The sequence below is a fragment of the Camelina sativa genome, chromosome 12, assembly GCF_030686135.1.
Source record: "Camelina sativa cultivar CO46 ecotype springtype chromosome 12, ASM3068613v1".
Taxonomy (NCBI): domain Eukaryota; kingdom Viridiplantae; phylum Streptophyta; class Magnoliopsida; order Brassicales; family Brassicaceae; genus Camelina; species Camelina sativa.
In genome coordinates this window covers 31,459,600-31,481,963 of record NC_141891.1, presented here as the reverse complement: position 1 = coordinate 31,481,963, position 22,364 = coordinate 31,459,600, and the positions used below count along the sequence as shown (strand labels likewise).

The 22,364-nt window shown below is 47.0% G+C and overlaps 44 non-coding genes across 44 annotated transcripts; all 44 read right to left on the bottom strand.

Moving 5' to 3' along the window:
* Positions 1 to 53: 53 nt before the first annotated feature.
* Positions 54 to 172, bottom strand: LOC147932101 (5S ribosomal RNA). The gene has a single exon (XR_015575723.1). It is a non-coding gene; the product is annotated as a 5S ribosomal RNA (ribosomal RNA).
* A 397-nt stretch (positions 173 to 569) lies between these two features.
* LOC147932100 (5S ribosomal RNA) lies at positions 570 to 688 on the bottom strand. Its single transcript, XR_015575775.1, has one exon. It is a non-coding gene; the product is annotated as a 5S ribosomal RNA (ribosomal RNA).
* Positions 689 to 1,083: 395 nt separating this feature from the next.
* On the bottom strand, positions 1,084 to 1,202 carry LOC147932099 (5S ribosomal RNA). The gene has a single exon (XR_015575774.1). It is a non-coding gene; the product is annotated as a 5S ribosomal RNA (ribosomal RNA).
* A 394-nt stretch (positions 1,203 to 1,596) lies between these two features.
* On the bottom strand, positions 1,597 to 1,715 carry LOC147932098 (5S ribosomal RNA). The gene has a single exon (XR_015575773.1). It is a non-coding gene; the product is annotated as a 5S ribosomal RNA (ribosomal RNA).
* Positions 1,716 to 2,111: 396 nt separating this feature from the next.
* LOC147932097 (5S ribosomal RNA) lies at positions 2,112 to 2,230 on the bottom strand. Its single transcript, XR_015575772.1, has one exon. It is a non-coding gene; the product is annotated as a 5S ribosomal RNA (ribosomal RNA).
* A 399-nt stretch (positions 2,231 to 2,629) lies between these two features.
* On the bottom strand, positions 2,630 to 2,748 carry LOC147932096 (5S ribosomal RNA). The gene has a single exon (XR_015575770.1). It is a non-coding gene; the product is annotated as a 5S ribosomal RNA (ribosomal RNA).
* Positions 2,749 to 3,143: 395 nt separating this feature from the next.
* LOC147932095 (5S ribosomal RNA) lies at positions 3,144 to 3,262 on the bottom strand. The gene has a single exon (XR_015575769.1). It is a non-coding gene; the product is annotated as a 5S ribosomal RNA (ribosomal RNA).
* A 398-nt stretch (positions 3,263 to 3,660) lies between these two features.
* Positions 3,661 to 3,779, bottom strand: LOC147932094 (5S ribosomal RNA). Its single transcript, XR_015575722.1, has one exon. It is a non-coding gene; the product is annotated as a 5S ribosomal RNA (ribosomal RNA).
* A 396-nt stretch (positions 3,780 to 4,175) lies between these two features.
* On the bottom strand, positions 4,176 to 4,294 carry LOC147932093 (5S ribosomal RNA). The gene has a single exon (XR_015575768.1). It is a non-coding gene; the product is annotated as a 5S ribosomal RNA (ribosomal RNA).
* Positions 4,295 to 4,690: 396 nt separating this feature from the next.
* LOC147932092 (5S ribosomal RNA) lies at positions 4,691 to 4,809 on the bottom strand. The gene has a single exon (XR_015575767.1). It is a non-coding gene; the product is annotated as a 5S ribosomal RNA (ribosomal RNA).
* Positions 4,810 to 5,204: 395 nt separating this feature from the next.
* LOC147932091 (5S ribosomal RNA) lies at positions 5,205 to 5,323 on the bottom strand. The gene has a single exon (XR_015575766.1). It is a non-coding gene; the product is annotated as a 5S ribosomal RNA (ribosomal RNA).
* A 396-nt stretch (positions 5,324 to 5,719) lies between these two features.
* On the bottom strand, positions 5,720 to 5,838 carry LOC147932090 (5S ribosomal RNA). The gene has a single exon (XR_015575765.1). It is a non-coding gene; the product is annotated as a 5S ribosomal RNA (ribosomal RNA).
* A 396-nt stretch (positions 5,839 to 6,234) lies between these two features.
* LOC147932089 (5S ribosomal RNA) lies at positions 6,235 to 6,353 on the bottom strand. Its single transcript, XR_015575764.1, has one exon. It is a non-coding gene; the product is annotated as a 5S ribosomal RNA (ribosomal RNA).
* Positions 6,354 to 6,750: 397 nt separating this feature from the next.
* Positions 6,751 to 6,869, bottom strand: LOC147932088 (5S ribosomal RNA). Its single transcript, XR_015575763.1, has one exon. It is a non-coding gene; the product is annotated as a 5S ribosomal RNA (ribosomal RNA).
* Positions 6,870 to 7,265: 396 nt separating this feature from the next.
* LOC147932087 (5S ribosomal RNA) lies at positions 7,266 to 7,384 on the bottom strand. Its single transcript, XR_015576676.1, has one exon. It is a non-coding gene; the product is annotated as a 5S ribosomal RNA (ribosomal RNA).
* Positions 7,385 to 7,784: 400 nt separating this feature from the next.
* Positions 7,785 to 7,903, bottom strand: LOC147932086 (5S ribosomal RNA). Its single transcript, XR_015577146.1, has one exon. It is a non-coding gene; the product is annotated as a 5S ribosomal RNA (ribosomal RNA).
* Positions 7,904 to 8,299: 396 nt separating this feature from the next.
* On the bottom strand, positions 8,300 to 8,418 carry LOC147932085 (5S ribosomal RNA). The gene has a single exon (XR_015575640.1). It is a non-coding gene; the product is annotated as a 5S ribosomal RNA (ribosomal RNA).
* A 394-nt stretch (positions 8,419 to 8,812) lies between these two features.
* Positions 8,813 to 8,931, bottom strand: LOC147932084 (5S ribosomal RNA). Its single transcript, XR_015577135.1, has one exon. It is a non-coding gene; the product is annotated as a 5S ribosomal RNA (ribosomal RNA).
* A 396-nt stretch (positions 8,932 to 9,327) lies between these two features.
* On the bottom strand, positions 9,328 to 9,446 carry LOC147932083 (5S ribosomal RNA). The gene has a single exon (XR_015577123.1). It is a non-coding gene; the product is annotated as a 5S ribosomal RNA (ribosomal RNA).
* Positions 9,447 to 9,844: 398 nt separating this feature from the next.
* On the bottom strand, positions 9,845 to 9,963 carry LOC147932082 (5S ribosomal RNA). The gene has a single exon (XR_015577112.1). It is a non-coding gene; the product is annotated as a 5S ribosomal RNA (ribosomal RNA).
* A 397-nt stretch (positions 9,964 to 10,360) lies between these two features.
* Positions 10,361 to 10,479, bottom strand: LOC147932081 (5S ribosomal RNA). Its single transcript, XR_015577101.1, has one exon. It is a non-coding gene; the product is annotated as a 5S ribosomal RNA (ribosomal RNA).
* Positions 10,480 to 10,882: 403 nt separating this feature from the next.
* On the bottom strand, positions 10,883 to 11,001 carry LOC147932080 (5S ribosomal RNA). The gene has a single exon (XR_015576027.1). It is a non-coding gene; the product is annotated as a 5S ribosomal RNA (ribosomal RNA).
* A 398-nt stretch (positions 11,002 to 11,399) lies between these two features.
* On the bottom strand, positions 11,400 to 11,518 carry LOC147932079 (5S ribosomal RNA). The gene has a single exon (XR_015577090.1). It is a non-coding gene; the product is annotated as a 5S ribosomal RNA (ribosomal RNA).
* A 396-nt stretch (positions 11,519 to 11,914) lies between these two features.
* On the bottom strand, positions 11,915 to 12,033 carry LOC147932078 (5S ribosomal RNA). The gene has a single exon (XR_015577079.1). It is a non-coding gene; the product is annotated as a 5S ribosomal RNA (ribosomal RNA).
* A 400-nt stretch (positions 12,034 to 12,433) lies between these two features.
* Positions 12,434 to 12,552, bottom strand: LOC147932077 (5S ribosomal RNA). The gene has a single exon (XR_015576025.1). It is a non-coding gene; the product is annotated as a 5S ribosomal RNA (ribosomal RNA).
* A 396-nt stretch (positions 12,553 to 12,948) lies between these two features.
* On the bottom strand, positions 12,949 to 13,067 carry LOC147932076 (5S ribosomal RNA). The gene has a single exon (XR_015577068.1). It is a non-coding gene; the product is annotated as a 5S ribosomal RNA (ribosomal RNA).
* Positions 13,068 to 13,462: 395 nt separating this feature from the next.
* LOC147932075 (5S ribosomal RNA) lies at positions 13,463 to 13,581 on the bottom strand. Its single transcript, XR_015577055.1, has one exon. It is a non-coding gene; the product is annotated as a 5S ribosomal RNA (ribosomal RNA).
* A 400-nt stretch (positions 13,582 to 13,981) lies between these two features.
* On the bottom strand, positions 13,982 to 14,100 carry LOC147932074 (5S ribosomal RNA). The gene has a single exon (XR_015575639.1). It is a non-coding gene; the product is annotated as a 5S ribosomal RNA (ribosomal RNA).
* A 405-nt stretch (positions 14,101 to 14,505) lies between these two features.
* On the bottom strand, positions 14,506 to 14,624 carry LOC147932073 (5S ribosomal RNA). The gene has a single exon (XR_015576024.1). It is a non-coding gene; the product is annotated as a 5S ribosomal RNA (ribosomal RNA).
* Positions 14,625 to 15,019: 395 nt separating this feature from the next.
* LOC147932072 (5S ribosomal RNA) lies at positions 15,020 to 15,138 on the bottom strand. The gene has a single exon (XR_015575637.1). It is a non-coding gene; the product is annotated as a 5S ribosomal RNA (ribosomal RNA).
* A 401-nt stretch (positions 15,139 to 15,539) lies between these two features.
* On the bottom strand, positions 15,540 to 15,658 carry LOC147932071 (5S ribosomal RNA). The gene has a single exon (XR_015577042.1). It is a non-coding gene; the product is annotated as a 5S ribosomal RNA (ribosomal RNA).
* Positions 15,659 to 16,060: 402 nt separating this feature from the next.
* On the bottom strand, positions 16,061 to 16,179 carry LOC147932070 (5S ribosomal RNA). The gene has a single exon (XR_015576023.1). It is a non-coding gene; the product is annotated as a 5S ribosomal RNA (ribosomal RNA).
* Positions 16,180 to 16,576: 397 nt separating this feature from the next.
* LOC147932069 (5S ribosomal RNA) lies at positions 16,577 to 16,695 on the bottom strand. The gene has a single exon (XR_015577314.1). It is a non-coding gene; the product is annotated as a 5S ribosomal RNA (ribosomal RNA).
* Positions 16,696 to 17,093: 398 nt separating this feature from the next.
* On the bottom strand, positions 17,094 to 17,212 carry LOC147932068 (5S ribosomal RNA). The gene has a single exon (XR_015575851.1). It is a non-coding gene; the product is annotated as a 5S ribosomal RNA (ribosomal RNA).
* Positions 17,213 to 17,608: 396 nt separating this feature from the next.
* LOC147932067 (5S ribosomal RNA) lies at positions 17,609 to 17,727 on the bottom strand. The gene has a single exon (XR_015575850.1). It is a non-coding gene; the product is annotated as a 5S ribosomal RNA (ribosomal RNA).
* Positions 17,728 to 18,124: 397 nt separating this feature from the next.
* Positions 18,125 to 18,243, bottom strand: LOC147932066 (5S ribosomal RNA). The gene has a single exon (XR_015575848.1). It is a non-coding gene; the product is annotated as a 5S ribosomal RNA (ribosomal RNA).
* Positions 18,244 to 18,640: 397 nt separating this feature from the next.
* LOC147932065 (5S ribosomal RNA) lies at positions 18,641 to 18,759 on the bottom strand. The gene has a single exon (XR_015575847.1). It is a non-coding gene; the product is annotated as a 5S ribosomal RNA (ribosomal RNA).
* Positions 18,760 to 19,157: 398 nt separating this feature from the next.
* LOC147932064 (5S ribosomal RNA) lies at positions 19,158 to 19,276 on the bottom strand. The gene has a single exon (XR_015575846.1). It is a non-coding gene; the product is annotated as a 5S ribosomal RNA (ribosomal RNA).
* Positions 19,277 to 19,675: 399 nt separating this feature from the next.
* Positions 19,676 to 19,794, bottom strand: LOC147932063 (5S ribosomal RNA). The gene has a single exon (XR_015577313.1). It is a non-coding gene; the product is annotated as a 5S ribosomal RNA (ribosomal RNA).
* Positions 19,795 to 20,185: 391 nt separating this feature from the next.
* Positions 20,186 to 20,304, bottom strand: LOC147932062 (5S ribosomal RNA). The gene has a single exon (XR_015577312.1). It is a non-coding gene; the product is annotated as a 5S ribosomal RNA (ribosomal RNA).
* Positions 20,305 to 20,699: 395 nt separating this feature from the next.
* Positions 20,700 to 20,818, bottom strand: LOC147932061 (5S ribosomal RNA). The gene has a single exon (XR_015577311.1). It is a non-coding gene; the product is annotated as a 5S ribosomal RNA (ribosomal RNA).
* A 392-nt stretch (positions 20,819 to 21,210) lies between these two features.
* On the bottom strand, positions 21,211 to 21,329 carry LOC147932060 (5S ribosomal RNA). Its single transcript, XR_015577310.1, has one exon. It is a non-coding gene; the product is annotated as a 5S ribosomal RNA (ribosomal RNA).
* A 395-nt stretch (positions 21,330 to 21,724) lies between these two features.
* Positions 21,725 to 21,843, bottom strand: LOC147932059 (5S ribosomal RNA). Its single transcript, XR_015577309.1, has one exon. It is a non-coding gene; the product is annotated as a 5S ribosomal RNA (ribosomal RNA).
* A 397-nt stretch (positions 21,844 to 22,240) lies between these two features.
* Positions 22,241 to 22,359, bottom strand: LOC147932058 (5S ribosomal RNA). The gene has a single exon (XR_015577308.1). It is a non-coding gene; the product is annotated as a 5S ribosomal RNA (ribosomal RNA).
* Positions 22,360 to 22,364: the final 5 nt, after the last annotated feature.

Sequence of the window (22,364 nt, the reverse complement as noted above, 5' to 3'; positions counted from 1 at the left end):
CTATAGTCTTGGGAAACAACCAAAAAAAAAAAAAGGGGGGGGGGGGGGAGGGAGGGATGCAACACGAGGACTTCCCGGGAGGTCACCCATCCTAGTACTACTCTCGCCCAAGCATGCTTAACTGCGGAGTTCTGATGGGATCCGGTGCATTAGTGCTGGTATGATCGCATCCGTTAGTATATCCCATGCAATCGCATATATACTTTTTTGAAAACTGAATGGATCATTCGATGTGGGTCCCACTTGATATGCGGACCGGTTTAGTCACCTTGGACGTGCTTCCAACGTCCAAAAACAAGCGATAACCATGTCCAAACACTGTTTTGGAGCCGTAACTAATTGTGTCGGGATCACAAAAAAACATCTCAACTGCCTTCAAACGTCAAAATCTGCCCTCGAGAATGGTCCAATGGGACGAAGACCCATTGCCTTACCAGAAGCTCTCTTGGGGCTTTTCAAAAAGGTATTATGGGTTGCGTGGTTCCTCACGGTCTGAAAGTTACGACGTTCTCTATGTACTATAGTCTTGGGAAACAACCAAAAAAAAAAAAAGGGGGGGGGGGGAGGGAGGGATGCAACACGAGGACTTCCCGGGAGGTCACCTATCCTAGTACTACTCTCGCCCAAGCACGCTTAACTGCGGAGTTCTGATGGGATCCGGTGCATTAGTGCTGGTATGATCGCATCCGTTAGTATATCCCATGCAATCGCATATATACTTTTTTGAAAACTGAATGGATCATTCGATGTGGGTCCCACTTGATATGCGGACCGGTTTAGTCACCTTGGACGTGCTTCCAACGTCCAAAAACAAGCGATAACCATGTCCAAACACTGTTTTGGAGCCGTAACTAATTGTGTCGGGATCACAAAAAAACATCTCAACTGCCTTCAAACGTCAAAATCTGCCCTCGAGAATGGTCCAATGGGACGAAGACCCATTGCCTTACCAGAAGCTCTCTTGGGGCTTTTCAAAAAGGTATTATGGGTTGCGTGGTTCCTCACGGTCTGAAAGTTACGACGTTCTCTATGTACTATAGTCTTGGGAAACAACCAAAAAAAAAAAAAGGGGGGGGGGAGGGAGGGATGCAACACGAGGACTTCCCGGGAGGTCACCTATCCTAGTACTACTCTCGCCCAAGCACGCTTAACTGCGGAGTTCTGATGGGATCCGGTGCATTAGTGCTGGTATGATCGCATCCGTTAGTATATCCCATGCAATCGCATATATACTTTTTTGAAAACTGAATGGATCATTCGATGTGGGTCCCACTTGATATGCGGACCGGTTTAGTCACCTTGGACGTGCTTCCAACGTCCAAAAACAAGCGATAACCATGTCCAAACACTGTTTTGGAGCCGTAACTAATTGTGTAGGGATCACAAAAAAACATCTCAACTGCCTTCAAACGTCAAAATCTGCCCTCGAGAATGGTCCAATGGGACGAAGACCCATTGCCTTACCAGAAGCTCTCTTGGGGCTTTTCAAAAAGGTATTATGGGTTGCGTGGTTCCTCACGGTCTGAAAGTTACGACGTTCTCTATGTACTATAGTCTTGGGAAACAACCAAAAAAAAAAAAAGGGGGGGGGAGGGAGGGATGCAACACGAGGACTTCCCGGGAGGTCACCTATCCTAGTACTACTCTCGCCCAAGCACGCTTAACTGCGGAGTTCTGATGGGATCCGGTGCATTAGTGCTGGTATGATCGCATCCGTTAGTATATCCCATGCAATCGCATATATACTTTTTTGAAAACTGAATGGATCATTCGATGTGGGTCCCACTTGATATGCGGACCGGTTTAGTCACCTTGGACGTGCTTCCAACGTCCAAAAACAAGCGATAACCATGTCCAAACACTGTTTTGGAGCCGTAACTAATTGTGTCGGGATCACAAAAAAACATCTCAACTGCCTTCAAACGTCAAAATCTGCCCTCGAGAATGGTCCAATGGTACGAAGACCCATTGCCTTACCAGAAGCTCTCTTGGGGCTTTTCAAAAAGGTATTATGGGTTGCGTGGTTCCTCACGGTCTGAAAGTTACGACGTTCTCTATGTACTATAGTCTTGGGAAACAACCAAAAAAAAAAAAAGGGGGGGGGGGAGGGAGGGATGCAACACGAGGACTTCCCGGGAGGTCACCTATCCTAGTACTACTCTCGCCCAAGCACGCTTAACTGCGGAGTTCTGATGGGATCCGGTGCATTAGTGCTGGTATGATCGCATCCGTTAGTATATCCCATGCAATCGCATATATACTTTTTTGAAAACTGAATGGATCATTCGATGTGGGTCCCACTTGATATGCGGACCGGTTTAGTCACCTTGGACGTGCTTCCAACGTCCAAAAACAAGCGATAACCATGTCCAAACACTGTTTTGGAGCCGTAACTAATTGTGTCGGGATCACAAAAAAACATCTCAACTGCCTTCAAACGTCAAAATCTGCCCTCGAGAATGGTCCAATGGGACGAAGACCCATTGCCTTACCAGAAGCTCTCTTGGGGCTTTTCAAAAAGGTATTATGGGTTGCGTGGTTCCTCACGGTCTGAAAGTTACGACGTTCTCTATGTACTATAGTCTTGGGAAACAACCAAAAAAAAAAAAAGGGGGGGGGGGGGGAGGGAGGGATGCAACACGAGGACTTCCCGGGAGGTCACCTATCCTAGTACTACTCTCGCCCAAGCACGCTTAACTGCGGAGTTCTGATGGGATCCGGTGCATTAGTGCTGGTATGATCGCATCCGTTAGTATATCCCATGCAATCGCATATATACTTTTTTGAAAACTGAATGGATCATTCGATGTGGGTCCCACTTGATATGCGGACCGGTTTAGTCACCTTGGACGTGCTTCCAACGTCCAAAAACAAGCGATAACCATGTCCAAACACTGTTTTGGAGCCGTAACTAATTGTGTCGGGATCACAAAAAAACATCTCAACTGCCTTCAAACGTCAAAATCTGCCCTCGAGAATGGTCCAATGGGACGAAGACCCATTGCCTTACCAGAAGCTCTCTTGGGGCTTTTCAAAAAGGTATTATGGGTTGCGTGGTTCCTCACGGTCTGAAAGTTACGACGTTCTCTATGTACTATAGTCTTGGGAAACAACCAAAAAAAAAAAAAGGGGGGGGGGAGGGAGGGATGCAACACGAGGACTTCCCGGGAGGTCACCTATCCTAGTACTACTCTCGCCCAAGCACGCTTAACTGCGGAGTTCTGATGGGATCCGGTGCATTAGTGCTGGTATGATCGCATCCGTTAGTATATCCCATGCAATCGCATATATACTTTTTTGAAAACTGAATGGATCATTCGATGTGGGTCCCACTTGATATGCGGACCGGTTTAGTCACCTTGGACGTGCTTCCAACGTCCAAAAACAAGCGATAACCATGTCCAAACACTGTTTTGGAGCCGTAACTAATTGTGTCGGGATCACAAAAAAACATCTCAACTGCCTTCAAACGTCAAAATCTGCCCTCGAGAATGGTCCAATGGTACGAAGACCCATTGCCTTACCAGAAGCTCTCTTGGGGCTTTTCAAAAAGGTATTATGGGTTGCGTGGTTCCTCACGGTCTGAAAGTTACGACGTTCTCTATGTACTATAGTCTTGGGAAACAACCAAAAAAAAAAAAAGGGGGGGGGGGGGAGGGAGGGATGCAACACGAGGACTTCCCGGGAGGTCACCCATCCTAGTACTACTCTCGCCCAAGCATGCTTAACTGCGGAGTTCTGATGGGATCCGGTGCATTAGTGCTGGTATGATCGCATCCGTTAGTATATCCCATGCAATCGCATATATACTTTTTTGAAAACTGAATGGATCATTCGATGTGGGTCCCACTTGATATGCGGACCGGTTTAGTCACCTTGGACGTGCTTCCAACGTCCAAAAACAAGCGATAACCATGTCCAAACACTGTTTTGGAGCCGTAACTAATTGTGTCGGGATCACAAAAAAACATCTCAACTGCCTTCAAACGTCAAAATCTGCCCTCGAGAATGGTCCAATGGGACGAAGACCCATTGCCTTACCAGAAGCTCTCTTGGGGCTTTTCAAAAAGGTATTATGGGTTGCGTGGTTCCTCACGGTCTGAAAGTTACGACGTTCTCTATGTACTATAGTCTTGGGAAACAACCAAAAAAAAAAAAAGGGGGGGGGGGAGGGAGGGATGCAACACGAGGACTTCCCGGGAGGTCACCTATCCTAGTACTACTCTCGCCCAAGCACGCTTAACTGCGGAGTTCTGATGGGATCCGGTGCATTAGTGCTGGTATGATCGCATCCGTTAGTATATCCCATGCAATCGCATATATACTTTTTTGAAAACTGAATGGATCATTCGATGTGGGTCCCACTTGATATGCGGACCGGTTTAGTCACCTTGGACGTGCTTCCAACGTCCAAAAACAAGCGATAACCATGTCCAAACACTGTTTTGGAGCCGTAACTAATTGTGTCGGGATCACAAAAAAACATCTCAACTGCCTTCAAACGTCAAAATCTGCCCTCGAGAATGGTCCAATGGGACGAAGACCCATTGCCTTACCAGAAGCTCTCTTGGGGCTTTTCAAAAAGGTATTATGGGTTGCGTGGTTCCTCACGGTCTGAAAGTTACGACGTTCTCTATGTACTATAGTCTTGGGAAACAACCAAAAAAAAAAAAAGGGGGGGGGGGAGGGAGGGATGCAACACGAGGACTTCCCGGGAGGTCACCTATCCTAGTACTACTCTCGCCCAAGCACGCTTAACTGCGGAGTTCTGATGGGATCCGGTGCATTAGTGCTGGTATGATCGCATCCGTTAGTATATCCCATGCAATCGCATATATACTTTTTTGAAAACTGAATGGATCATTCGATGTGGGTCCCACTTGATATGCGGACCGGTTTAGTCACCTTGGACGTGCTTCCAACGTCCAAAAACAAGCGATAACCATGTCCAAACACTGTTTTGGAGCCGTAACTAATTGTGTCGGGATCACAAAAAAACATCTCAACTGCCTTCAAACGTCAAAATCTGCCCTCGAGAATGGTCCAATGGGACGAAGACCCATTGCCTTACCAGAAGCTCTCTTGGGGCTTTTCAAAAAGGTATTATGGGTTGCGTGGTTCCTCACGGTCTGAAAGTTACGACGTTCTCTATGTACTATAGTCTTGGGAAACAACCAAAAAAAAAAAAAGGGGGGGGGGAGGGAGGGATGCAACACGAGGACTTCCCGGGAGGTCACCTATCCTAGTACTACTCTCGCCCAAGCACGCTTAACTGCGGAGTTCTGATGGGATCCGGTGCATTAGTGCTGGTATGATCGCATCCGTTAGTATATCCCATGCAATCGCATATATACTTTTTTGAAAACTGAATGGATCATTCGATGTGGGTCCCACTTGATATGCGGACCGGTTTAGTCACCTTGGACGTGCTTCCAACGTCCAAAAACAAGCGATAACCATGTCCAAACACTGTTTTGGAGCCGTAACTAATTGTGTCGGGATCACAAAAAAACATCTCAACTGCCTTCAAACGTCAAAATCTGCCCTCGAGAATGGTCCAATGGTACGAAGACCCATTGCCTTACCAGAAGCTCTCTTGGGGCTTTTCAAAAAGGTATTATGGGTTGCGTGGTTCCTCACGGTCTGAAAGTTACGACGTTCTCTATGTACTATAGTCTTGGGAAACAACCAAAAAAAAAAAAAGGGGGGGGGGGAGGGAGGGATGCAACACGAGGACTTCCCGGGAGGTCACCTATCCTAGTACTACTCTCGCCCAAGCACGCTTAACTGCGGAGTTCTGATGGGATCCGGTGCATTAGTGCTGGTATGATCGCATCCGTTAGTATATCCCATGCAATCGCATATATACTTTTTTGAAAACTGAATGGATCATTCGATGTGGGTCCCACTTGATATGCGGACCGGTTTAGTCACCTTGGACGTGCTTCCAACGTCCAAAAACAAGCGATAACCATGTCCAAACACTGTTTTGGAGCCGTAACTAATTGTGTCGGGATCACAAAAAAACATCTCAACTGCCTTCAAACGTCAAAATCTGCCCTCGAGAATGGTCCAATGGGACGAAGACCCATTGCCTTACCAGAAGCTCTCTTGGGGCTTTTCAAAAAGGTATTATGGGTTGCGTGGTTCCTCACGGTCTGAAAGTTACGACGTTCTCTATGTACTATAGTCTTGGGAAACAACCAAAAAAAAAAAAAGGGGGGGGGGGAGGGAGGGATGCAACACGAGGACTTCCCGGGAGGTCACCTATCCTAGTACTACTCTCGCCCAAGCACGCTTAACTGCGGAGTTCTGATGGGATCCGGTGCATTAGTGCTGGTATGATCGCATCCGTTAGTATATCCCATGCAATCGCATATATACTTTTTTGAAAACTGAATGGATCATTCGATGTGGGTCCCACTTGATATGCGGACCGGTTTAGTCACCTTGGACGTGCTTCCAACGTCCAAAAACAAGCGATAACCATGTCCAAACACTGTTTTGGAGCCGTAACTAATTGTGTCGGGATCACAAAAAAACATCTCAACTGCCTTCAAACGTCAAAATCTGCCCTCGAGAATGGTCCAATGGTACGAAGACCCATTGCCTTACCAGAAGCTCTCTTGGGGCTTTTCAAAAAGGTATTATGGGTTGCGTGGTTCCTCACGGTCTGAAAGTTACGACGTTCTCTATGTACTATAGTCTTGGGAAACAACCAAAAAAAAAAAAAGGGGGGGGGGGGAGGGAGGGATGCAACACGAGGACTTCCCGGGAGGTCACCTATCCTAGTACTACTCTCGCCCAAGCACGCTTAACTGCGGAGTTCTGATGGGATCCGGTGCATTAGTGCTGGTATGATCGCATCCGTTAGTATATCCCATGCAATCGCATATATACTTTTTTGAAAACTGAATGGATCATTCGATGTGGGTCCCACTTGATATGCGGACCGGTTTAGTCACCTTGGACGTGCTTCCAACGTCCAAAAACAAGCGATAACCATGTCCAAACACTGTTTTGGAGCCGTAACTAATTGTGTCGGGATCACAAAAAAACATCTCAACTGCCTTCAAACGTCAAAATCTGCCCTCGAGAATGGTCCAATGGTACGAAGACCCATTGCCTTACCAGAAGCTCTCTTGGGGCTTTTCAAAAAGGTATTATGGGTTGCGTGGTTCCTCACGGTCTGAAAGTTACGACGTTCTCTATGTACTATAGTCTTGGGAAACAACCAAAAAAAAAAAAAGGGGGGGGGGGAGGGAGGGATGCAACACGAGGACTTCCCGGGAGGTCACCCATCCTAGTACTACTCTCGCCCGAGCACGCTTAACTGCGGAGTTCTGATGGGATCCGGTGCATTAGTGCTGGTATGATCGCATCCGTTAGTATATCCCATGCAATCGCATATATACTTTTTTGAAAACTGAATGGATCATTCGATGTGGGTCCCACTTGATATGCGGACCGGTTTAGTCACCTTGGACGTGCTTCCAACGTCCAAAAACAAGCGATAACCATGTCCAAACACTGTTTTGGAGCCGTAACTAATTGTGTCGGGATCACAAAAAAACATCTCAACTGCCTTCAAACGTCAAAATCTGCCCTCGAGAATGGTCCAATGGTACGAAGACCCATTGCCTTACCAGAAGCTCTCTTGGGGCTTTTCAAAAAGGTATTATGGGTTGCGTGGTTCCTCACGGTCTGAAAGTTACGACGTTCTCTATGTACTATAGTCTTGCGAAACAACCAAAAAAAAAAAAAAGGGGGGGGGGGGGGAGGGAGGGATGCAACACGAGGACTTCCCGGGAGGTCACCCATCCTAGTACTACTCTCGCCCAAGCACGCTTAACTGCGGAGTTCTGATGGGATCCGGTGCATTAGTGCTGGTATGATCGCATCCGTTAGTATATCCCATGCAATCGCATATATACTTTTTTGAAAACTGAATGGATCATTCGATGTGGGTCCCACTTGATATGCGGACCGGTTTAGTCACCTTGGACGTGCTTCCAACGTCCAAAAACAAGCGATAACCATGTCCAAACACTGTTTTGGAGCCGTAACTAATTGTGTCGGGATCACAAAAAAACATCTCAACTGCCTTCAAACGTCAAAATCTGCCCTCGAGAATGGTCCAATGGTACGAAGACCCATTGCCTTACCAGAAGCTCTCTTGGGGCTTTTCAAAAAGGTATTATGGGTTGCGTGGTTCCTCACGGTCTGAAAGTTACGACGTTCTCTATGTACTATAGTCTTGCGAAACAACCAAAAAAAAAAAAAGGGGGGGGGGGAGGGAGGGATGCAACACGAGGACTTCCCGGGAGGTCACCCATCCTAGTACTACTCTCACCCAAGCACGCTTAACTGCGGAGTTCTGATGGGATCCGGTGCATTAGTGCTGGTATGATCGCATCCGTTAGTATATCCCATGCAATCGCATATATACTTTTTTGAAAACTGAATGGATCATTCGATGTGGGTCCCACTTGATATGCGGACCGGTTTAGTCACCTTGGACGTGCTTCCAACGTCCAAAAACAAGCGATAACCATGTCCAAACACTGTTTTGGAGCCGTAACTAATTGTGTCGGGATCACAAAAAAACATCTCAACTGCCTTCAAACGTCAAAATCTGCCCTCGAGAATGGTCCAATGGTACGAAGACCCATTGCCTTACCAGAAGCTCTCTTGGGGCTTTTCAAAAAGGTATTATGGGTTGCGTGGTTCCTCACGGTCTGAAAGTTACGACGTTCTCTATGTACTATAGTCTTGGGAAACAACCAAAAAAAAAAAAAGGGGGGGGGGGGGAGGGATGCAACACGAGGACTTCCCGGGAGGTCACCCATCCTAGTACTACTCTCGCCCAAGCACGCTTAACTGCGGAGTTCTGATGGGATCCGGTGCATTAGTGCTGGTATGATCGCATCCGTTAGTATATCCCATGCAATCGCATATATACTTTTTTGAAAACTGAATGGATCATTCGATGTGGGTCCCACTTGATATGCGGACCGGTTTAGTCACCTTGGACGTGCTTCCAACGTCCAAAAACAAGCGATAACCATGTCCAAACACTGTTTTGGAGCCGTAACTAATTGTGTCGGGATCACAAAAAAACATCTCAACTGCCTTCAAACGTCAAAATCTGCCCTCGAGAATGGTCCAATGGGACGAAGACCCATTGCCTTACCAGAAGCTCTCTTGGGGCTTTTCAAAAAGGTATTATGGGTTGCGTGGTTCCTCACGGTCTGAAAGTTACGACGTTCTCTATGTACTATAGTCTTGGGAAACAACCAAAAAAAAAAAAAGGGGGGGGGGGAGGGAGGGATGCAACACGAGGACTTCCCGGGAGGTCACCCATCCTAGTACTACTCTCGCCCAAGCACGCTTAACTGCGGAGTTCTGATGGGATCCGGTGCATTAGTGCTGGTATGATCGCATCCGTTAGTATATCCCATGCAATCGCATATATACTTTTTTGAAAACTGAATGGATCATTCGATGTGGGTCCCACTTGATATGCGGACCGGTTTAGTCACCTTGGACGTGCTTCCAACATCCAAAAACAAGCGATAACCATGTCCAAACACTGTTTTGGAGCCGTAACTAATTGTGTCGGGATCACAAAAAAACATCTCAACTGCCTTCAAACGTCAAAATCTGCCCTCGAGAATGGTCCAATGGTACGAAGACCCATTGCCTTACCAGAAGCTCTCTTGGGGCTTTTCAAAAAGGTATTATGGGTTGCGTGGTTCCTCACGGTCTGAAAGTTACGACGTTCTCTATGTACTATAGTCTTGCGAAACAACCAAAAAAAAAAAAAAGGGGGGGGGGGGAGGGAGGGATGCAACACGAGGACTTCCCGGGAGGTCACCCATCCTAGTACTACTCTCGCCCAAGCACGCTTAACTGCGGAGTTCTGATGGGATCCGGTGCATTAGTGCTGGTATGATCGCATCCGTTAGTATATCCCATGCAATCGCATATATACTTTTTTGAAAACTGAATGGATCATTCGATGTGGGTCCCACTTGATATGCGGACCGGTTTAGTCACCTTGGACGTGCTTCCAACGTCCAAAAACAAGCGATAACCATGTCCAAACACTGTTTTGGAGCCGTAACTAATTGTGTCGGGATCACAAAAAAACATCTCAACTGCCTTCAAACGTCAAAATCTGCCCTCGAGAATGGTCCAATGGGACGAAGACCCATTGCCTTACCAGAAGCTCTCTTGGGGCTTTTCAAAAAGGTATTATGGGTTGCGTGGTTCCTCACGGTCTGAAAGTTACGACGTTCTCTATGTACTATAGTCTTGGGAAACAACCAAAAAAAAAAAAAGGGGGGGGGGGGAGGGAGGGATGCAACACGAGGACTTCCCGGGAGGTCACCCATCCTAGTACTACTCTCGCCCAAGCACGCTTAACTGCGGAGTTCTGATGGGATCCGGTGCATTAGTGCTGGTATGATCGCATCCGTTAGTATATCCCATGCAATCGCATATATACTTTTTTGAAAACTGAATGGATCATTCGATGTGGGTCCCACTTGATATGCGGACCGGTTTAGTCACCTTGGACGTGCTTCCACCGTCCAAAAACAAGCGATAACCATGTCCAAACACTGTTTTGGAGCCGTAACTAATTGTGTCGGGATCACAAAAAAACATCTCAACTGCCTTCAAACGTCAAAATCTGCCCTCGAGAATGGTCCAATGGTACGAAGACCCATTGCCTTACCAGAAGCTCTCTTGGGGCTTTTCAAAAAGGTATTATGGGTTGCGTGGTTCCTCACGGTCTGAAAGTTACGACGTTCTCTATGTACTATAGTCTTGCGAAACAACCAAAAAAAAAAAAAAGGGGGGGGGGGGGGGGGAGGGAGGGATGCAACACGAGGACTTCCCGGGAGGTCACCCATCCTAGTACTACTCTCACCCAAGCACGCTTAACTGCGGAGTTCTGATGGGATCCGGTGCATTAGTGCTGGTATGATCGCATCAGTTAGTATATCCCATGCAATCGCATATATACTTTTTTGAAAACTGAATGGATCATTCGATGTGGGTCCCACTTGATATGCGGACCGGTTTAGTCACCTTGGACGTGCTTCCAACGTCCAAAAACAAGCGATAACCATGTCCAAACACTGTTTTGGAGCCGTAACTAATTGTGTCGGGATCACAAAAAAACATCTCAACTGCCTTCAAACGTCAAAATCTGCCCTCGAGAATGGTCCAATGGTACGAAGACCCATTGCCTTATCAGAAGCTCTCTTGGGGCTTTTCAAAAAGGTATTATGGGTTGCGTGGTTCCTCACGGTCTGAAAGTTACGACGTTCTCTATGTACTATAGTCTTGGGAAACAACCAAAAAAAAAAAAAGGGGGGGGGGGGGAGGGAGGGATGCAACACGAGGACTTCCCGGGAGGTCACCCATCCTAGTACTACTCTCGCCCAAGCACGCTTAACTGCGGAGTTCTGATGGGATCCGGTGCATTAGTGCTGGTATGATCGCATCCGTTAGTATATCCCATGCAATCGCATATATACTTTTTTGAAAACTGAATGGATCATTCGATGTGGGTCCCACTTGATATGCGGACCGGTTTAGTCACCTTGGACGTGCTTCCAACGTCCAAAAACAAGCGATAACCATGTCCAAACACTGTTTTGGAGCCGTAACTAATTGTGTCGGGATCACAAAAAAACATCTCAACTGCCTTCAAACGTCAAAATCTGCCCTCGAGAATGGTCCAATGGGACGAAGACCCATTGCCTTACCAGAAGCTCTCTTGGGGCTTTTCAAAAAGGTATTATGGGTTGCGTGGTTCCTCACGGTCTGAAAGTTACGACGTTCTCTATGTACTATAGTCTTGGGAAACAACCAAAAAAAAAAAAAGGGGGGGGGGGAGGGAGGGATGCAACACGAGGACTTCCCGGGAGGTCACCCATCCTAGTACTACTCTCGCCCAAGCACGCTTAACTGCGGAGTTCTGATGGGATCCGGTGCATTAGTGCTGGTATGATCGCATCCGTTAGTATATCCCATGCAATCGCATATATACTTTTTTGAAAACTGAATGGATCATTCGATGTGGGTCCCACTTGATATGCGGACCGGTTTAGTCACCTTGGACGTGCTTCCACCGTCCAAAAACAAGCGATAACCATGTCCAAACACTGTTTTGGAGCCGTAACTAATTGTGTCGGGATCACAAAAAAACATCTCAACTGCCTTCAAACGTCAAAATCTGCCCTCGAGAATGGTCCAATGGTACGAAGACCCATTGCCTTACCAGAAGCTCTCTTGGGGCTTTTCAAAAAGGTATTATGGGTTGCGTGGTTCCTCACGGTCTGAAAGTTACGACGTTCTCTATGTACTATAGTCTTGCGAAACAACCAAAAAAAAAAAAAAGGGGGGGGGGGGGGAGGGAGGGATGCAACACGAGGACTTCCCGGGAGGTCACCCATCCTAGTACTACTCTCACCCAAGCACGCTTAACTGCGGAGTTCTGATGGGATCCGGTGCATTAGTGCTGGTATGATCGCATCAGTTAGTATATCCCATGCAATCGCATATATACTTTTTTGAAAACTGAATGGATCATTCGATGTGGGTCCCACTTGATATGCGGACCGGTTTAGTCACCTTGGACGTGCTTCCAACGTCCAAAAACAAGCGATAACCATGTCCAAACACTGTTTTGGAGCCGTAACTAATTGTGTCGGGATCACAAAAAAACATCTCAACTGCCTTCAAACGTCAAAATCTGCCCTCGAGAATGGTCCAATGGTACGAAGACCCATTGCCTTATCAGAAGCTCTCTTGGGGCTTTTCAAAAAGGTATTATGGGTTGCGTGGTTCCTCACGGTCTGAAAGTTACGACGTTCTCTATGTACTATAGTCTTGGGAAACAACCAAAAAAAAAAAAAGGGGGGGGGGGAGGGAGGGATGCAACACGAGGACTTCCCGGGAGGTCACCCATCCTAGTACTACTCTCGCCCAAGCACGCTTAACTGCGGAGTTCTGATGGGATCCGGTGCATTAGTGCTGGTATGATCGCATCCGTTAGTATATCCCATGCAATCGCATATATACTTTTTTGAAAACTGAATGGATCATTCGATGTGGGTCCCACTTGATATGCGGACCGGTTTAGTCACCTTGGACGTGCTTCCAACGTCCAAAAACAAGCGATAACCATGTCCAAACACTGTTTTGGAGCCGTACCTAATTGTGTCGGGATCACAAAAAAACATCTCAACTGCCTTCAAATGTCAAAATCTGCCCTCGAGAATGGTCCAATGGTACGAAGACCCATTGCCTTACCAGAAGCTCTCTTGGGGCTTTTCAAAAAGGTATTATGGGTTGCGTGGTTCCTCACGGTCTGAAAGTTACGACGTTCTCTATGTACTATAGTCTTGGGAAACAACCAAAAAAAAAAAAAGGGGGGGGGGAGGGAGGGATGCAACACGAGGACTTCCCGGGAGGTCACCCATCCTAGTACTACTCTCGCCCAAGCACGCTTAACTGCGGAGTTCTGATGGGATCCGGTGCATTAGTGCTGGTATGATCGCATCCGTTAGTATATCCCATGCAATCGCATATATACTTTTTTGAAAACTGAATGGATCATTCGATGTGGGTCCCACTTGATATGCGGACCGGTTTAGTCACCTTGGACGTGCTTCCAACGTCCAAAAACAAGTGATAACCATGTCCAAACACTGTTTTGGAGCCGTACCTAATTGTGTCGGGATCACAAAAAAACATCTCAACTGCCTTCAAACGTCAAAATCTGCCCTCGAGAATGGTCCAATGGTACGAAGACCCATTGCCTTACCAGAACCTCTCTTGGGGCTTTTCAAAAAGGTATTATGGGTTGCGTGGTTCCTCACGGTCTGAAAGTTACGACGTTCTCTATGTACTATAGTCTTGCGAAACAACCAAAAAAAAAAAAAAGGGGGCGGGGGGGGAGGGAGGGATGCAACACGAGGACTTCCCGGGAGGTCACCCATCCTAGTACTACTCTCACCCAAGCACGCTTAACTGCGGAGTTCTGATGGGATCCGGTGCATTAGTGCTGGTATGATCGCATCCGTTAGTATATCCCATGCAATCGCATATATACTTTTTTGAAAACTGAATGGATCATTCGATGTGGGTCCCACTTGATATGCGGACCGGTTTAGTCACCTTGGACGTGCTTCCACCGTCCAAAAACAAGCGATAACCATGTCCAAACACTGTTTTGGAGCCGTAACTAATTGTGTCGGGATCACAAAAAAACATCTCAACTGCCTTCAAACGTCAAAATCTGCCCTCGAGAATGGTCCAATGGTACGAAGACCCATTGCCTTACCAGAAGCTCTCTTGGGGCTTTTCAAAAAGGTATTATGGGTTGCGTGGTTCCTCACGGTCTGAAAGTTACGACGTTCTCTATGTACTATAGTCTTGCGAAACAACCAAAAAAAAAAAAAAGGGGGGGGGGGGGGGGGGGAGGGAGGGATGCAACACGAGGACTTCCCGGGAGGTCACCCATCCTAGTACTACTCTCACCCAAGCACGCTTAACTGCGGAGTTCTGATGGGATCCGGTGCATTAGTGCTGGTATGATCGCATCAGTTAGTATATCCCATGCAATCGCATATATACTTTTTTGAAAACTGAATGGATCATTCGATGTGGGTCCCACTTGATATGCGGACCGGTTTAGTCACCTTGGACGTGCTTCCAACGTCCAAAAACAAGCGATAACCATGTCCAAACACTGTTTTGGAGCCGTAACTAATTGTGTCGGGATCACAAAAAAACATCTCAACTGCCTTCAAACGTCAAAATCTGCCCTCGAGAATGGTCCAATGGTACGAAGACCCATTGCCTTATCAGAAGCTCTCTTGGGGCTTTTCAAAAAGGTATTATGGGTTGCGTGGTTCCTCACGGTCTGAAAGTTACGACGTTCTCTATGTACTATAGTCTTGGGAAACAACCAAAAAAAAAAAAAGGGGGGGGGGAGGGAGGGATGCAACACGAGGACTTCCTGGGAGGTCACCCATCCTAGTACTACTCTCGCCCAAGCACGCTTAACTGCGGAGTTCTGATGGGATCCGGTGCATTAGTGCTGGTATGATCGCATCCGTTAGTATATCCCATGCAATCGCATATATACTTTTTTGAAAACTGAATGGATCATTCGATGTGGGTCCCACTTGATATGCGGACCGGTTTAGTCACCTTGGACGTGCTTCCAACGTCCAAAAACAAGCGATAACCATGTCCAAACACTGTTTTGGAGCCGTAACTAATTGTGTCGGGATCACAAAAAAACATCTCAACTGCCTTCAAACGTCAAAATCTGCCCTCGAGAATGGTCCAATGGTACGAAGACCCATTGCCTTATCAGAAGCTCTCTTGGGGCTTTTCAAAAAGGTATTATGGGTTGCGTGGTTCCTCACGGTCTGAAAGTTACGACGTTCTCTATGTACTATAGTCTTGGGAAACAACCAAAAAAAAAAAAAGGGGGGGGGGGGGGGGAGGGAGGGATGCAACACGAGGACTTCCCGGGAGGTCACCCATCCTAGTACTACTCTCGCCCAAGCACGCTTAACTGCGGAGTTCTGATGGGATCCGGTGCATTAGTGCTGGTATGATCGCATCCGTTAGTATATCCCATGCAATCGCATATATACTTTTTTGAAAACTGAATGGATCATTCGATGTGGGTCCCACTTGATATGCGGACCGGTTTAGTCACCTTGGACGTGCTTCCAACGTCCAAAAACAAGTGATAACCATGTCCAAACACTGTTTTGGAGCCGTACCTAATTGTGTCGGGATCACAAAAAAACATCTCAACTGCCTTCAAACGTCAAAATCTGCCCTCGAGAATGGTCCAATGGTACGAAGACCCATTGCCTTACCAGAAGCTCTCTTGGGGCTTTTCAAAAAGGTATTATGGGTTGCGTGGTTCCTCACGGTCTGAAAGTTACGACGTTCTCTATGTACTATAGTCTTGCGAAACAACCAAAAAAAAAAAAAAGGGGGGGGGGGGGGGGAGGGAGGGATGCAACACGAGGACTTCCCGGGAGGTCACCCATCCTAGTACTACTCTCACCCAAGCACGCTTAACTGCGGAGTTCTGATGGGATCCGGTGCATTAGTGCTGGTATGATCGCATCAGTTAGTATATCCCATGCAATCGCATATATACTTTTTTGAAAACTGAATGGATCATTCGATGTGGGTCCCACTTGATATGCGGACCGGTTTAGTCACCTTGGACGTGCTTCCAACGTCCAAAAACAAGCGATAACCATGTCCAAACACTGTTTTGGAGCCGTAACTAATTGTGTCGGGATCACAAAAAAACATCTCAACTGCCTTCAAATGTCAAAATCTGCCCTCGAGAATGGTCCAATGGTACGAAGACCCATTGCCTTACCAGAAGCTCTCTTGGGGCTTTTCAAAAAGGTATTATGGGTTGCGTGGTTCCTCACGGTCTGAAAGTTACGACGTTCTCTATGTACTATAGTCTTGCGAAACAACCAAAAAAAAAAAAAAGGGGGGGGGGGAGGGAGGGATGCAACACGAGGACTTCCCGGGAGGTCACCCATCCTAGTACTACTCTCGCCCAAGCACGCTTAACTGCGGAGTTCTGATGGGATCCGGTGCATTAGTGCTGGTATGATCGCATCAGTTAGTATATCCCATGCAATCGCATATATACTTTTTTGAAAACTGAATGGATCATTCGATGTGGGTCCCACTTGATATGCGGACCGGTTTAGTCACCTTGGACGTGCTTCCACCGTCCAAAAACAAGCGATAACCATGTCCAAACACTGTTTTGGAGCCGTAACTAATTGTGTCGGGATCACAAAAAAACATCTCAACTGCCTTCAAACGTCAAAATCTGCCCTCGAGAATGGTCCAATGGTACGAAGACCCATTGCCTTACCAGAAGCTCTCTTGGGGCTTTTCAAAAAGGTATTATGGGTTGCGTGGTTCCTCACGGTCTGAAAGTTACGACGTTCTCTATGTACTATAGTCTTGCGAAACAACCAAAAAAAAAAAAAAGGGGGGGGGGGGAGGGAGGGATGCAACACGAGGACTTCCCGGGAGGTCACCCATCCTAGTACTACTCTCGCCCAAGCACGCTTGACTGCAGAGTTCTGATGGGATCCGGTGCATTAGTGCTGGTATGATCGCATCCGTTAGTATATCCCATGCAATCGCATATATACTTTTTTGAAAACTGAATGGATCATTCGATGTGGGTCCCACTTGATATGCGGACCGGTTTAGTCACCTTGGACGTGCTTCCACCGTCCAAAAACAAGCGATAACCATGTCCAAACACTGTTTTGGAGCCGTAACTAATTGTGTCGGGATCACAAAAAAACATCTCAACTGCCTTCAAACGTCAAAATCTGCCCTCGAGAATGGTCCAATGGTACGAAGACCCATTGCCTTACCAGAAGCTCTCTTGGGGCTTTTCAAAAAGGTATTATGGGTTGCGTGGTTCCTCACGGTCTGAAAGTTACGACGTTCTCTATGTACTATAGTCTTGCGAAACAACCAAAAAAAAAAAAAAGGGGGGGGGGAGGGAGGGATGCAACACGAGGACTTCCCGGGAGGTCACCCATCCTAGTACTACTCTCGCCCAAGCACGCTTGACTGCAGAGTTCTGATGGGATCCGGTGCATTAGTGCTGGTATGATCGCATCCGTTAGTATATCCCATGCAATCGCATATATACTTTTTTGAAAACTGAATGGATCATTCGATGTGGGTCCCACTTGATATGCGGACCGGTTTAGTCACCTTGGACGTGCTTCCACCGTCCAAAAACAAGCGATAACCATGTCCAAACACTGTTTTGGAGCCGTAACTAATTGTGTCGGGATCACAAAAAAACATCTCAACTGCCTTCAAACGTCAAAATCTGCCCTCGAGAATGGTCCAATGGTACGAAGACCCATTGCCTTACCAGAAGCTCTCTTGGGGCTTTTCAAAAAGGTATTATGGGTTGCGTGGTTCCTCACGGTCTGAAAGTTACGACGTTCTCTATGTACTATAGTCTTGCGAAACAACCAAAAAAAAAAAAAAGGGGGGGGGGGAGGGAGGGATGCAACACGAGGACTTCCCGGGAGGTCACCCATCCTAGTACTACTCTCGCCCAAGCACGCTTGACTGCAGAGTTCTGATGGGATCCGGTGCATTAGTGCTGGTATGATCGCATCCGTTAGTATATCCCATGCAATCGCATATATACTTTTTTGAAAACTGAATGGATCATTCGATGTGGGTCCCACTTGATATGCGGACCGGTTTAGTCACCTTGGACGTGCTTCCACCGTCCAAAAACAAGCGATAACCATGTCCAAACACTGTTTTGGAGCCGTAACTAATTGTGTCGGGATCACAAAAAAACATCTCAACTGCCTTCAAACGTCAAAATCTGCCCTCGAGAATGGTCCAATGGTACGAAGACCCATTGCCTTACCAGAAGCTCTCTTGGGGCTTTTCAAAAAGGTATTATGGGTTGCGTGGTTCCTCACGGTCTGAAAGTTACGACGTTCTCTATGTACTATAGTCTTGCGAAACAACCAAAAAAAAAAAAAAGGGGGGGGGGGAGGGAGGGATGCAACACGAGGACTTCCCGGGAGGTCACCCATCCTAGTACTACTCTCGCCCAAGCACGCTTGACTGCAGAGTTCTGATGGGATCCGGTGCATTAGTGCTGGTATGATCGCATCCGTTAGTATATCCCATGCAATCGCATATATACTTTTTTGAAAACTGAATGGATCATTCGATGTGGGTCCCACTTGATATGCGGACCGGTTTAGTCACCTTGGACGTGCTTCCACCGTCCAAAAACAAGCGATAACCATGTCCAAACACTGTTTTGGAGCCGTAACTAATTGTGTCGGGATCACAAAAAAACATCTCAACTGCCTTCAAACGTCAAAATCTGCCCTCGAGAATGGTCCAATGGTACGAAGACCCATTGCCTTACCAGAAGCTCTCTTGGGGCTTTTCAAAAAGGTATTATGGGTTGCGTGGTTCCTCACGGTCTGAAAGTTACGACGTTCTCTATGTACTATAGTCTTGCGAAACAACCAAAAAAAAAAAAAAGGGGGGGGGGGGAGGGAGGGATGCAACACGAGGACTTCCCGGGAGGTCACCCATCCTAGTACTACTCTCGCCCAAGCACGCTTGACTGCAGAGTTCTGATGGGATCCGGTGCATTAGTGCTGGTATGATCGCATCCGTTAGTATATCCCATGCAATCGCATATATACTTTTTTGAAAACTGAATGGATCATTCGATGTGGGTCCCACTTGATATGCGGACCGGTTTAGTCACCTTGGACGTGCTTCCACCGTCCAAAAACAAGCGATAACCATGTCCAAACACTGTTTTGGAGCCGTAACTAATTGTGTCGGGATCACAAAAAAACATCTCAACTGCCTTCAAACGTCAAAATCTGCCCTCGAGAATGGTCCAATGGTACGAAGACCCATTGCCTTACCAGAAGCTCTCTTGGGGCTTTTCAAAAAGGTATTATGGGTTGCGTGGTTCCTCACGGTCTGAAAGTTACGACGTTCTCTATGTACTATAGTCTTGCGAAACAACCAAAAAAAAAAAAAAGGGGGGGGGGGGGAGGGAGGGATGCAACACGAGGACTTCCCGGGAGGTCACCCATCCTAGTACTACTCTCGCCCAAGCACGCTTAACTGCGGAGTTCTGATGGGATCCGGTGCATTAGTGCTGGTATGATCGCATCAGTTAGTATATCCCATGCAATCGCATATATACTTTTTTGAAAACTGAATGGATCATTCGATGTGGGTCCCACTTGATATACGGACCGGTTTAGTCACCTTGGATGTGGACCGTCCAAAAACAAGCGATAACCATGTCCAAACACTGTTTTGGAGCCGTAACTAATTGTGTCGGGATCACAAAAAAACATCTCAACTGCCTTCAAACGTCAAAATCTGCCCTCGAGAATGGTCCAATGGTACGAAGACCCATTGCCTTACCAGAAGCTCTCTTGGGGCTTTTCAAAAAGGTATTATGGGTTGCGTGGTTCCTCACGGTCTGAAAGTTACGACGTTCTCTATGTACTATAGTCTTGCGAAACAACCAAAAAAAAAAAAAAGGGGGGGGGAGGGAGGGATGCAACACGAGGACTTCCCGGGAGGTCACCCATCCTAGTACTACTCTCGCCCAAGCACGCTTAACTGCGGAGTTCTGATGGGATCCGGTGCATTAGTGCTGGTATGATCGCATCAGTTAGTATATCCCATGCAATCGCATATATACTTTTTTGAAAACTGAATGGATCATTCGATGTGGGTCCCACTTGATATGCGGACCGGTTTAGTCACCTTGGACGTGCTTCCAACGTCCAAAAACAAGTGATAACCATGTCCAAACACTGTTTTGGAGCCGTAACTAATTGTGTCGGGATCACAAAAAAACATCTCAACTGCCTTCAAACGTCAAAATCTGCCCTCGAGAATGGTCCAATGGTACGAAGACCCATTGCCTTACCCGAAGCTCTCTTGGGGCTTTTCAAAAAGGTATTATGGGTTGCGTGGTTCCTCACAGTCTGAAAGTTACGACGTTCTCTATGTACTATAGTCTTGCGAAACAACCAAAAAAAAAAAAAAGGGGGGGGGAGGGAGGGATGCAACACGAGGACTTCCCGGGAGGTCACCCATCCTAGTACTACTCTCGCCCAAGCACGCTTAACTGCGGAGTTCTGATGGGATCCGGTGCATTAGTGCTGGTATGATCGCATCAGTTAGTATATCCCATGCAATCGCATATATACTTTTTTGAAAACTGAATGGATCATTCGATGTGGGTCCCACTTGATATACGGACCGGTTTAGTCACCTTGGATGTGGACCGTCCAAAAACAAGCGATAACCATGTCCAAACACTGTTTTGGAGCCGTAACTAATTGTGTCGGGATCACAAAAAAACATCTCAACTGCCTTCAAACGTCAAAATCTGCCCTCGAGAATGGTCCAATGGTACGAAGACCCATTGCCTTACCAGAAGCTCTCTTGGGGCTTTTCAAAAAGGTATTATGGGTTGCGTGGTTCCTCACGGTCTGAAAGTTACGACGTTCTCTATGTACTATAGTCTTGCGAAACAACCAAAAAAAAAAAAAAGGGGGGGGGGAGGGAGGGATGCAACACGAGGACTTCCCGGGAGGTCACCCATCCTAGTACTACTCTCGCCCAAGCACGCTTAACTGCGGAGTTCTGATGGGATCCGGTGCATTAGTGCTGGTATGATCGCATCAGTTAGTATATCCCATGCAATCGCATATATACTTTTTTGAAAACTGAATGGATCATTCGATGTGGGTCCCACTTGATATGCGGACCGGTTTAGTCACCTTGGACGTGCTTCCAACGTCCAAAAACAAGTGATAACCATGTCCAAACACTGTTTTGGAGCCGTAACTAATTGTGTCGGGATCACAAAAAAACATCTCAACTGCCTTCAAACGTCAAAATCTGCCCTCGAGAATGGTCCAATGGTACGAAGACCCATTGCCTTACCCGAAGCTCTCTTGGGGCTTTTCAAAAAGGTATTATGGGTTGCGTGGTTCCTCACAGTCTGAAAGTTACGACGTTCTCTATGTACTATAGTCTTGCGAAACAACCAAAAAAAAAAAAAAGGGGGGGGGAGGGAGGGATGCAACACGAGGACTTCCCGGGAGGTCACCCATCCTAGTACTACTCTCGCCCAAGCACGCTTAACTGCGGAGTTCTGATGGGATCCGGTGCATTAGTGCTGGTATGATCGCATCAGTTAGTATATCCCATGCAATCGCATATATACTTTTTTGAAAACTGAATGGATCATTCGATGTGGGTCCCACTTGATATGCGGACCGGTTTAGTCACCTTGGACGTGCTTCCAACGTCCAAAAACAAGTGATAACCATGTCCAAACACTGTTTTGGAGCCGTAACTAATTGTGTCGGGATCACAAAAAAACATCTCAACTGCCTTCAAACGTCAAAATCTGCCCTCGAGAATGGTCCAATGGCACGAAGACCCATTGCCTTACCAGAAGCTCTCTTGGGGCTTTTCAAAAAGGTATTATGGGTTGCGTGGTTCCTCACGGTCTGAAAGTTACGACGTTCTCTATGTACTATAGTCTTGCGAAACAACCAAAAAAAAAAAAAAAGGGGGGGGGGAGGGAGGGATGCAACACGAGGACTTCCCGGGAGGTCACCCATCCTAGTACTACTCTCGCCCAAGCACGCTTAACTGCGGAGTTCTGATGGGATCCGGTGCATTAGTGCTGGTATGATCGCATCAGTTAG